The sequence below is a fragment of the Vanessa cardui genome, chromosome 17 (genome assembly GCF_905220365.1).
Source record: "Vanessa cardui chromosome 17, ilVanCard2.1, whole genome shotgun sequence".
Classification (NCBI taxonomy): Eukaryota; Metazoa; Arthropoda; class Insecta; order Lepidoptera; family Nymphalidae; genus Vanessa; species Vanessa cardui.
In genome coordinates, this window is record NC_061139.1 from 8,265,258 (window position 1) to 8,276,600 (window position 11,343).

Below are 11,343 nucleotides of genomic sequence, written 5' to 3' on the forward strand. Positions count from 1 at the left end.
TTATTTCAGCGATACAGTAATTTGAAATATATCATTTCGATTCGATTTTCAAAAAAAAAATTAATAAGCATTCTGGTGATTTGTAAATAGTAATTTATTAGAATAAGTTATGTTAGCATTAAAACGGCTTAACTGCTTAGCTATTTTATGTAAAATAATATTTATATAATATTTAAAATATTGTTACTAATATAATCTTCTACGTAGAACGTACCTTATATTCGATCGGTTTGTTTTGAGAATCTTTAAGAAGTATGTTTAGAAAAGATGAGAAGATGAACAATAATTATGTTGGCTTTCAAAATATATTTGTAATTCTTTCATTTATATATTAGGCTTTTATATAACATTCTCTGTCGCTTTTTGTACATTTTAAGGGTTGTTCCTAATGCTTAGTAATATGGGTATATTTTTTTAATTTTAACAATGACTTGGCTTGGCCTTAAATCATATGTGCCTTCGAACAGAATGTTTGAGAATCATTTTCGAGTTTTCATCAAACTTTGATAATGATTCTCTGTTCTTGTTTTGTTCGCTAGAACACTAAATTTAGAATAAATGAATAAATACAGTAATAGTTTTAAGTTAATACGTATTTTTTTTCTGTTTTAATTGAATAATGACTTATGTGAATGATAATATTTAATATTTTATTTCTCTTTGAAAATTCGTTTACCTTTCGGTATTGAAAAGTTATTAAAAAAATAATAGAAGTGTCTATGAAATTATGTGTAAAAAAAATAATAGAAATATTTCTTGTATTCGTGTCAGCATCTTATTACCCAAAACTACCACCGTTTCGCTTTGCTAGCGAAATAGTAATGGCAAAGTTTTATCTTTCTATATTATGTCTTTACAAATATATAAATACAGTTTATATATCAAATGTCATAAGACAATCGCTTAAACAGAATATGCTTTAAAATATTATACTGACAAGTTGTGATGGTAAGAAAAATATTCCATGTGCCAATATTTGACAGGACTCTGTCATTTAGCCATATTTTATATAGATTTAGTTGTAAAAAAATATTATATTTTTTTATAGTTACGATTTGTATGTATTCCATTACAATGTGTAGATCAATGATAATAAATATTGTATAATGATAATAGTTGTTTCATTTTTTAATTTTATTTAAACACCTAATTTACCTAGGAACCTAGCTAGACTTGGCTATTTTTAGAAATAGCCTTATTTCTATTAATAGTTCACAGACAATTGTATAACAAAATATAAAGTAAAAAGACTACTATTTAAGAAAACAAATTTATAAACCTAACCAAAATATAATTTTAAAACGAATTTAAAACCTTTTTATTTTATTTTAAGCATAGCTCTCATAATCCACAGCAAAGAATCAATTAAAAAAAAAAGAAACGTCACCGTCAATTCATAAAGCAAATGTCACAATAAATTTTTAATCTGTGTAATATAGGCGTGTATCAGCTATTTTTGCGCGGGACCGGTTCTCTGCGTAACGCGGTGGCTGTGCCCGCGTTAGTCATCGTCTGTCCGCTGGTAATCTAAGATCGACTATAATATCGGACAATCTTAAGCTTTATTGAGCAGATATTAATACAATATTTTGATCTATTTTAATTATAAGTTTTGATATCATTTGAAATAGTAGTAGTAGGTATTATAAATGTTAATTTGGTATTAAAGTGTAATCATTGACCTAATTTCATTCCACATGTAATACCTAATATTAAACTTAATATCTATACATAACTATTATATATAATACTTCCGTTTGTTGTCTATCTTTTGAATATAACTAACTGTTGAACTACATTTGATAACTTTTGGTATTAATCAAATCAATCAATGCAACAAAGGACTATTTTTTTAAGGCTAAATGCTTGACGATGATTCCTATCTAAAACGCTAGCGAAGCCGCGTTAGAAATAGTATATAATATAGTTTAAATCTTAGGACGTAGAATAATACCATATTCCATATTTAAAAATCTTAAAATTAAATTAATTTCCGTTATAAATGTTTACGGAGACACCATAAAGATCTTATTTAAATTATTGTGTGTTTCAGATATCGTTCAACTATTAATCTTTTCGTTTCTATTATCTTAATTTGTCTAGTAATATATTTATTGTAATTGAGCATAAAGTTTATATTTCGAGTGGGCGAACCTGAGCTACATCGGCGATCCGACGTTATAACTGTTGGACGAAATAGCTTCATCAATCAACCTATTGACATTTAAAACAAAATCCTATTGCGATATTCAATAATATTATCTAAACATATTTATTGCTGGTAGTTTAGATTGTTATATAATATAACCTCTTTGGTGTGTATTTTAATGTTATTATTTCTTAGTAAGTGGAGAGTGTAATAGTTTTATTTTTAATTTGGAGGAGTGTCATTATTGATGCTTTAATCTTGGGCAAAAATTAATATTATGGCAATAATATTTTACATATATTGTATTTGTTAATTTATACTAATATTATAAATGTGAAAGTAACTCTTTCTGTCTGTCTCAAACAGAACAAAACTCTGAACCAAATTGGACATTTGACAAATTTCATAGAAATTCTGCCACATGTGCATTCCACCAACCCGCATTGGAACAGCGTGCTGGAATATGTTCCAAAACCTTCTCCTCAAAGGGAGAGGAGGCCTTTAGCCCAGCAGTGGGAATTTACAAGCTGTTGTTTCTTTTTTAATTCCACGTCAGAAAGAGTGAATGGTATAAAGTATTTTTAGAATTGAGACTAGACTGCAAACGCATGTACCTAACTGCGGTAAGACATGACTATTACAAAGTACTTTTTTAAATTATAAAATTAGCTCAACAATGAGTGTGTACATATTAATCGTGAAAGACGTGAGTCATCTGTTTCGCAAAGATTTCATCTCAGATCATATCGTGATGGTCCTACGGAAGCTTGCGAGAGAGCTACATTTTTATAATGTAAGTCATATCTGACGATTTCTCACGGTTCACTCATATTATGAAACAAATTGTAAAATCATTCGTCATAAATTAGTCATTAAAACAATTGTATTGAACTTCGTATTTAGAATGAGTTCGATATTTAAAAATCCAAACCCTTTAACTCGCTTTTGCGTGTTATGTTTGTCGTGTATGTATGTGTGCAACGGTTATGCTTGTGTGTGCTTCTTACTATTACTTTCGTTAGTGATATTTTCATTTGACTCGCATTTCTTAAGTAGCAATCATACTAAAGAACTTATATCAATTTTCATAAAATAGTCAACATTGAAGACATTTATTGTCAAGTGCACATATTTAAAATTATAGTGCTGTTAATTAAAACCATTCCTGGATAGCTTGTGAGGTAATATACATTCGGCGACAGGCTTTTGTCGGTTACACGTGTGACAGAAGTTCACAAGATTTTTTTTGTACTTTTCCAGAACTGATTTTACTTTAAATCTGGCATATTTTTATCCACAGGATATAATACATGTAATGCTGAGGAATGAAGGACATATTGTGAGGAAGGCCTTGAGCATGGATATGGATGGATATAGAGGTAGAGGATGATCAAGGAAACGATGGATGGATTTTGTGAAAGATGATATGGTTAGAAAGAATGTTACCTGTGAGATGACGTCCGACAGAGAAGTATGTAAGGAGAAGACATGCAGCGCCGACCCCAAATAAAATTGGGATGAGGGCAGGAGGATGATATGAGGCTATAATACTTCGTGTCTACATATATAATCTATAATTTCAATAGATTATTCGTGACATTAAAAAACAATTTACACTCATATTTCCTGTATTTAGATCGTGGACTACCCACGATGTTATCGTAACAAACGAAAACACGAACTTCGATATCGTACATTTCGCTCACGGCGCGTATCGATACAATACGCGGAAGGAGTCTGTACACAAACGTGAGCTTAAACTATTATATCTATATTATTAACCACTCATCCCGACTTCAAACCTTTGATTTGTTTTTAAATAATTCTTATTTCAAAAAATTTTTCAAGAATTAAAAACATTAATTGCTTAAATATATACAAATATGCACTAAAACTAGTTACCGTATAAATCTTGACCGCGTGGAATGGTGGCAAGAATGCTAGCAGCATTTCTCCGTTGAATCGCAATTCAGATTCTCTGGGCAAAAACGAACCAGCCCCCCTATCACCAGTGGAGGCAATGAGGCGAGGAGTTATACTTTTGATGAAGCTTTTTGCACCACTACTCCAAGGGCCAAGCGTTTTGAGAGCAAATGGAACAAAAAAGTAATTTGATAAATGTGAGATTCTCATTTTAATTATTTTTTTGTGCCTGTATTTTGTTTTACACAGTGAAGCTTGGATAAGTGGGACCTGGATAAGTAAAATACTTCCATAACTGAAACTCTTGCTGAGGTCCCTTGATTACTTTTTTAAATATTTTTTTTTATTTCATAAAGCCAGCTACATATTTCCGTCTCAATTTTCTATAAAAACACCATTTTGATATGCAGGTAGTACAATGTTATACATTTTAGAGACTGATTGAACGTCTGTGTTACAGACACAGGCGCCTTCCTCTTATAGTCCATTTACAAATTGCTGCACTTTGTAAAGGTATTGGTAAGTATCAAAAGTTAATTTAACATAGGTACTCAAAACTTATTATAATTTATATTTGCAAGAAATGGCTAAGTGTTGTGTGTGTGTGAGTGTGTGTGGTGTGCGTGAGAGTGCGTGTAGTCCGTGTGTGTGCATATGCGTGTTTCTTATATTAGAAGATATTAATTAATATATTAAAGGAGTAATTTAAATATGCTTATAGATGCGTACTTTGGCATTGACTTACTTTTATTAGTGGAACGAAACAAACCTCTGTAACTGGAATTACTTACTTTGTTTTATCATCCCAGTTACCTGTATAAATAAGACAGCAAGTGATTTTTATATGCATAAACCTCTGTAACTGAGATCATATCGTTTTGTTTGTTTACTAAATTATTCCTTTTCTATATTTTCATAACACGTTATTTTATTTAATGATCACAGTTCCCAAGGATGGCGCATTGGTGATGTAAGTATTAGTTAATATTTTTTACAGTGCCTTGTCTACGGGCGGTGGTGACAACTTACTATCAGAATATTTCGCAGACATTTTTAACTTTACCGTCTCGTAAATTCAAATCGTGTATAAAAAATACATTGGTGAAAAAGGCGTATTATTCGATACAAGATTTTGTAGATGATAAAAAAGCGTGGAATTAATACCTGTTGACTTCCAGGCAGGATATATTAATTTAAATAATTGTATTAACTAACATGACTGTATTTTTTTTTAAATGTTGAAAAAGAGTAACTACTGAGTTTCTTGCCGGTTCTTCTCGGTAGAATCTACTTTCCGAACCGGTGGTAGCTTCACTTAATTGTTAAATGTCGATTCAAAAGTGCTTGTAATTTGTAAAAGCCCACTTGAATAAAGTATACTTTGATTTTTTTTTTGGTGGTGCATTTGGTCATCCATCTACCGATAAAAAGAGGTTCAAGTTTAGATATAACAAATTTCATTAAAGTCGGCTCCGTGATTTGACCGTAAAAGAGTATCGGACATAATTACTATCCGCAATATAATATTAGTATAGATCTAGACTGATTGACACACAATTTGACGGTGACATGTATCGTTGTAGATAAACGTATTGTATAATTGTATTTTTATATTTACGTATTAAAGTGAATATAATTAACAATAGATCGAAAATCATCCGTATATTTGTAATTGCAAAATTAAAGAAATTTCTACAGTTGCCATTTCTAAAAATTATATACTCTATGTATGGGTTACAAGATGACCAATAAACCAATAAGGGTTCGGATTACTTTTAAGGATAAGTGGGCGAGTGTAGGAGGCAACTTAATGAGGATACTTCAAACAAATGTATTAGAAATTGTTGCAACGACCTAAGGGTAATATAACGCATCTTAGACTAGGCTTTTAGACTTCACTGAGAACCAGTGCCGTAACTGCAGCTTATTGTGACCTGATAGTGATCCTAGTTAGTCCAATAAACGTATTGACGTCAAAGAAGTTATAGAAGTGACAACACGTTTGTGTAGATATTATTGTACGTCACAACTTAGATGTAGCATCGGCCAAATTCGTAAAACCGATCACATCCGAATTAAGTACGTTATCCCAAATTACCAATATTTATTTTTTATGTAATATTTTTACACAAACGTAATAACTTGTAATATCATATGACTGTCAATTTGACACGTCGATTTAAATTTTTTTTTATGGTATAGGTTGACGGACGAGCATATGGGCCACCTGATGGTAAGTGGTCACCATTACCCATAGACAATGACGCTGTAAGAAATATTAACTATTCCTTAAATCGTCAATGCGCCACCAACCTTGGGAACTAAGATATTATGTCCCTTGTGCCTGTAGTTACACTGGCTCATTCACCCTTCAAAGCGGAACACAACAACACTGAGTACTGTTGTTTGGCGGTTGAATAACTGATGATTGAGTGGTACCTACCCAGACGGGCTTGCACACAGCCCTACCACCAAGTGACATGCACTTGCTTTCTCGGGTAGAGCTGACGCAAGAATCTATAGCGACGAATAGTGTCGAATGGCGCGATAGGGAGTTATTTCTATTGGTTGTATAGTTTTATACACGGCAGTAATCGGTTTTATTGAATTTGCCGATGCTATCTATGCTATGTGTCTTCGGTATTAGTCAGTGTTAGTAGGAGGCATATAGATATAAAAAGTTATCATAATAAATCGTATTGTAGGTTTAACGTTTTTAATTTTTTTTATCAATAAAATATACATTTTCCTTTGGTACATTTGTATAAACTTTTCTTAAAGATATATCTACTATATTTTTTAATAAATTGAAAATATTTTTCTAAGATACCTATTAATATTCAATATGTAACCTAACCTATGTAACCTGTTTTATGACTTATCAATATCATATGTTTATGAAAATATGACTTATCGGTATGAAATCTATATTATTATTAGTATTTATTATATTTTACTTGCCGGTAGGGCTTTGTGCAAGCCCTTGTGGGTAGGTACCACCAGTGGCGGATTTGCCCTAAGGCCCAATAGGCCCGGGCCTAGGGCGGCCAGGTATTAAGGGCGGCAAATCGTAGCAAAATAAATCACTCATTATAATAAGATTAACAAGAAATAACTCAAATGCAAAGTATCGTAATATGTTTTTGCATATGGATCACGTACCGTATGATTAAAATTTTCCTAAATTACTATTTTTACATATCAAAGTATAAATATTTTCATACATCGTAGATACATATAAAATAGTTTGTACTTTAGTTTAATATAAGTGTTCTAGGAAGTATAGGTATCGATTGTTATTACGCGCGTGTACGGCGTGTAGTCAAGTGCGGTGCGTCGCGCTACTCTCCCCCCACCCACGCTTACTCGCTTGCCCGCTCGCGCCTGCGAGTTATGTCAACAGTGTGCGTATAGCAATAGCAGTGAGCGGACGGATTCAGTTTTATACTAATTAGTAAACGCTTACGTAAAAACTTTGTGTTGCATGGTTAAATATGGACGGAAAGAAGAGGGTAAGGTTAAGTGGGGCAGAGTATCGCAAGCGGGCTAAAGAAAAAGATGATAAGCAAAAGGATACGATTAAAAAAACGCGGAAATTAGACGATTTCTTTGGAAAACCGTCTACAGATATTAAAGATCCTACTATTGAACCAACACTCGACGTTCATAGCAGTAGCGGAGCTCCGTCAACTGATGATTCTGCAGTGTCTTCAAGTGAAAATACTTTGGTCGATGTGGCAAGTATATCAAAAAAACAAGCCGAAGATGTCCCACTAGTACCAGGAGTAGGAGTGCAGCCCAGTCCTCCGGATAAGGAGCTCTACGAAATCAGCGACGATCCAGCTAAATGGACAATCGACGAGTTCACGCGTGATCACATTTGTAAGAATGGAGCCAATCAAAACATCCAAAATGATTTTCCTAATAGTGAGCGCATTTACAAAGATAAAGTGCGACAGTTGTCGAGACATTTATTCGAACGTCAGCTTCTAAATGGCGAAAAAGTTCCGCGAAAGTGGCTAATTTATTCCAAAAGTACTGGATGTGTTTATTGTGGTCCTTGTCTACTTTTTAATGGCGGGGAGAGTCAGTTCGACAAAAAAGAAGGTTTCAATGACTGGAAAAATTCATATCATCGAGTTTCATCTCATGAGAATTCGCCTAATCACAAATTATCTGTTCTGCAAATGAAAGAACGAAGTAACGTGTTAGGTCGCATTGACCACGCATTAACAATGCAATTAGATGAAGAAATAAATTACTGGAAAAACATTCTGAAAAGAGTAGTTGCATGCGTAAAAGCACTTGCATCACGTGGTTTGCCTTTCAGAGGACACGATGAAAAATTTGGATCAATCCACAATGGAAATTATTTGATGTCCTTAGAGCTTATCGCTGAATTCGATCCGTTCTTAGCAAAACACATTACACGTTATGGAAATCCAGGCTCAGGATTTACGAGTTATCTTTCTTCAACAACGTGCGAAGAATTTATTCGACTTATGGGGAACAAAGTTTTGAAGACAATTATAATGGAAATATTAACAGCGAAATATTTTTCTCTGATCATTGACTCGACACCGGATATATCTCACGTAGACCAGCTCACTTATGTAATCAGATATGTCCTGCCTAATGGATCACCTGTAGAACGGTTCCTCAAGTTTATTCCAAACACAGGCCACAAATCACAACAAATGACAGATGCTGTTACCTCAACTTTAATTGAATTGGGAATTGACATTTCCAACTGCCGCGGGCAATCATATGACAACGCAGCTAACATGTCAGGCATATACAACGGCCTACAAACTAAAATAAAGGAAATATCACCCCTTGCCGACTATGTTCCCTGTTCAGCACACTCGCTTAATTTAGTAGGTGAATGTGCAGCTGAAAGCAGCCAAGAGGCTTGTTCCTTCTTTTCTCTACTCCAAGAGTTATACAATTTCTTTGCAGCGTCAACTCAGCGTTGGGAACTCCTTCAAACACATTTCACCGTCAAAAGTCTATCAACGACTCGTTGGTCAGCTCGTGCAGACGCATGTAAAAGTTTGCGCGAATCCTGGAATGAAATCCATAAAGCGCTAGTCACCATCGAAAATGACACAAAACAGAAGAGGACCGTTATATGCGAAGCTAGAGGTATTCGTTTGAAACTGGAACGTTTTGAAACGGCCCTCATGGCTGTTTTTTGGGGATGTTTACTAGATCGCATCAACGCCACAAGTAAAAAACTTCAGAGTGTGGAAATTGACATTACCATTGTCATAGAACTGTACGACACTTTAATACATTTTGTTGGCGAAACAAGAGAGAATTTCGATGAATTCGAAAATAAAGCCATAAAACTGTCCTTCGTACAGGAATATGAAAAAGATTTTCGACGCAATCGAAAGCGTAAGCTGCTTCCTGACGAGACAAATACAGGTGAAAACATGAAACAAAAAAATGGCCGTGAAAATTTTAGAATAAATACGTTTTTGGTAGTCATTGATACATTATCAGAAGAACTGAAAAGACGCCGGGATGCTTATAAATTACTCAACAATAAATTTTACTTTATTACCAACCTGACGAATTTAAGCATCTCAGAAGTCGAAGATAAGGCCAAGGCATTGCAAATGATTTATTCTACTGACTTAGAAGACAATTTTACAGAAGAATGTCTTCATTTTCGTTCTCACTGCAGCATAAAAAATGAGGAGCGAAAGAGTGCAGTCAGTCTGTTGAAATGGTTACGAACCGAAGGTCTTCAAACCATTTACCCAAACGTGGATATTGCTCTTCGTATGTGTGTGTGTACACCCGCCAGTAACTGTACAGGAGAAAGATCGTTTTCTTGTTTGCGCAGAGTTAAAAACTATTTACGCACAACAATGACGGAGCAAAGGTTAAACGATCTTGCTTTGCTTAACATAGAAGCTGATTTTTTAAGCAAATTGGATTGCGAAGATTTAATTAATGATTTTGCTGCGCTTAAGTGCAGACGAGTTTTGTAACACATTGTAAAACATGTATGTTATTAAAAACAAAGCATAAAACTGTTTTAAATGTTTTATTTAAATGTCCAATCATCCCTAAAACCTCGAAAAATATTATAAACTAACTGCCTTATTCATAAAAATATTATTACACTGATCTAGTTAAAATATGTTTTGTTTCTTTTACCACAAAGACGTTTTCAATTGGAAAGCACATTTTAGTTATTGAGGGCTTAAACTTTTTTATGAATAAGACGGTAGCTTTACAAGGTAGCTTTTAGTTAACCAATTTTCTGAATCAATTACAAGTGGAAGTAAAGATTTTTCTTTTCATTAAAAGTGGAAGAAGAAATTCATTACTGATGTATATTATAGTCTATAATGTTGGGGCTAAGAAAGGGGCGGCACATGGCCGGGGGCCTAGAGCGGCTAGGACTGCAAATCCGCCACTGGGTACCACCCACTCATCAGTTATTCTACCGCCAAATAACAGTACTCAGTATTGTTGTGTTCCGGTCTGAAGGGTGAGTGAGCCAGTGTAACTACAGGCACAAGGGACATAACATCTTAGTTCCCAAGGTTGGTGGCACATTAACGATGTAAGGAATAGTTAATATTTCTTACAGCGTCATTGTCTATGGGCGATGGTGACCACTTACCATCTGGTGGCCCATATGCTCGTCCGCCAAACTATACCATAAAAAAAGTATAAACCCATGAGGTCTGTGGATGTTTGCCACTCGTCCGTCCGGTATAAGTTTTGATTACAGCGTGGGTGATGCAAGTCTCGTACAAAAATCTCACGGTGTTAGCCTTAATGTGAACTCTTTGAGACCACATCGAACACCGACAAATTAGTCACGATACATAAATTTTTTAAGTTGGTTATTCGTATTCGAAATATGAATAGTTTATTACATCAAAACTAATACTTCCTTTGATTATCATGAAAACAATAAATTTTTTTATAATCGATTATTTTTATCGATTTTCTATAAACGGATTCTACGACCGTGCATCTATAATTGTTGATAATAGTTTTATGGTTCGTTTTCGAATATGTTTTATCAATGGCACATCCGTGAATGGTCCAGAAATCATCTGTGCGTCAAGTTTGAATGGTTCGCGTGACAAGCGTTCATTATGTATGTAGAAAATTAAAAGATTTGTCGTGTCAACAACCTCGACATTCATCACGAAATAAATCAATTCAATTTAGTTATTCGATATTTACACATTTATAAATAATTCATAGCTTTGTTAGGTCAATATTTAATCTGTGTTTTA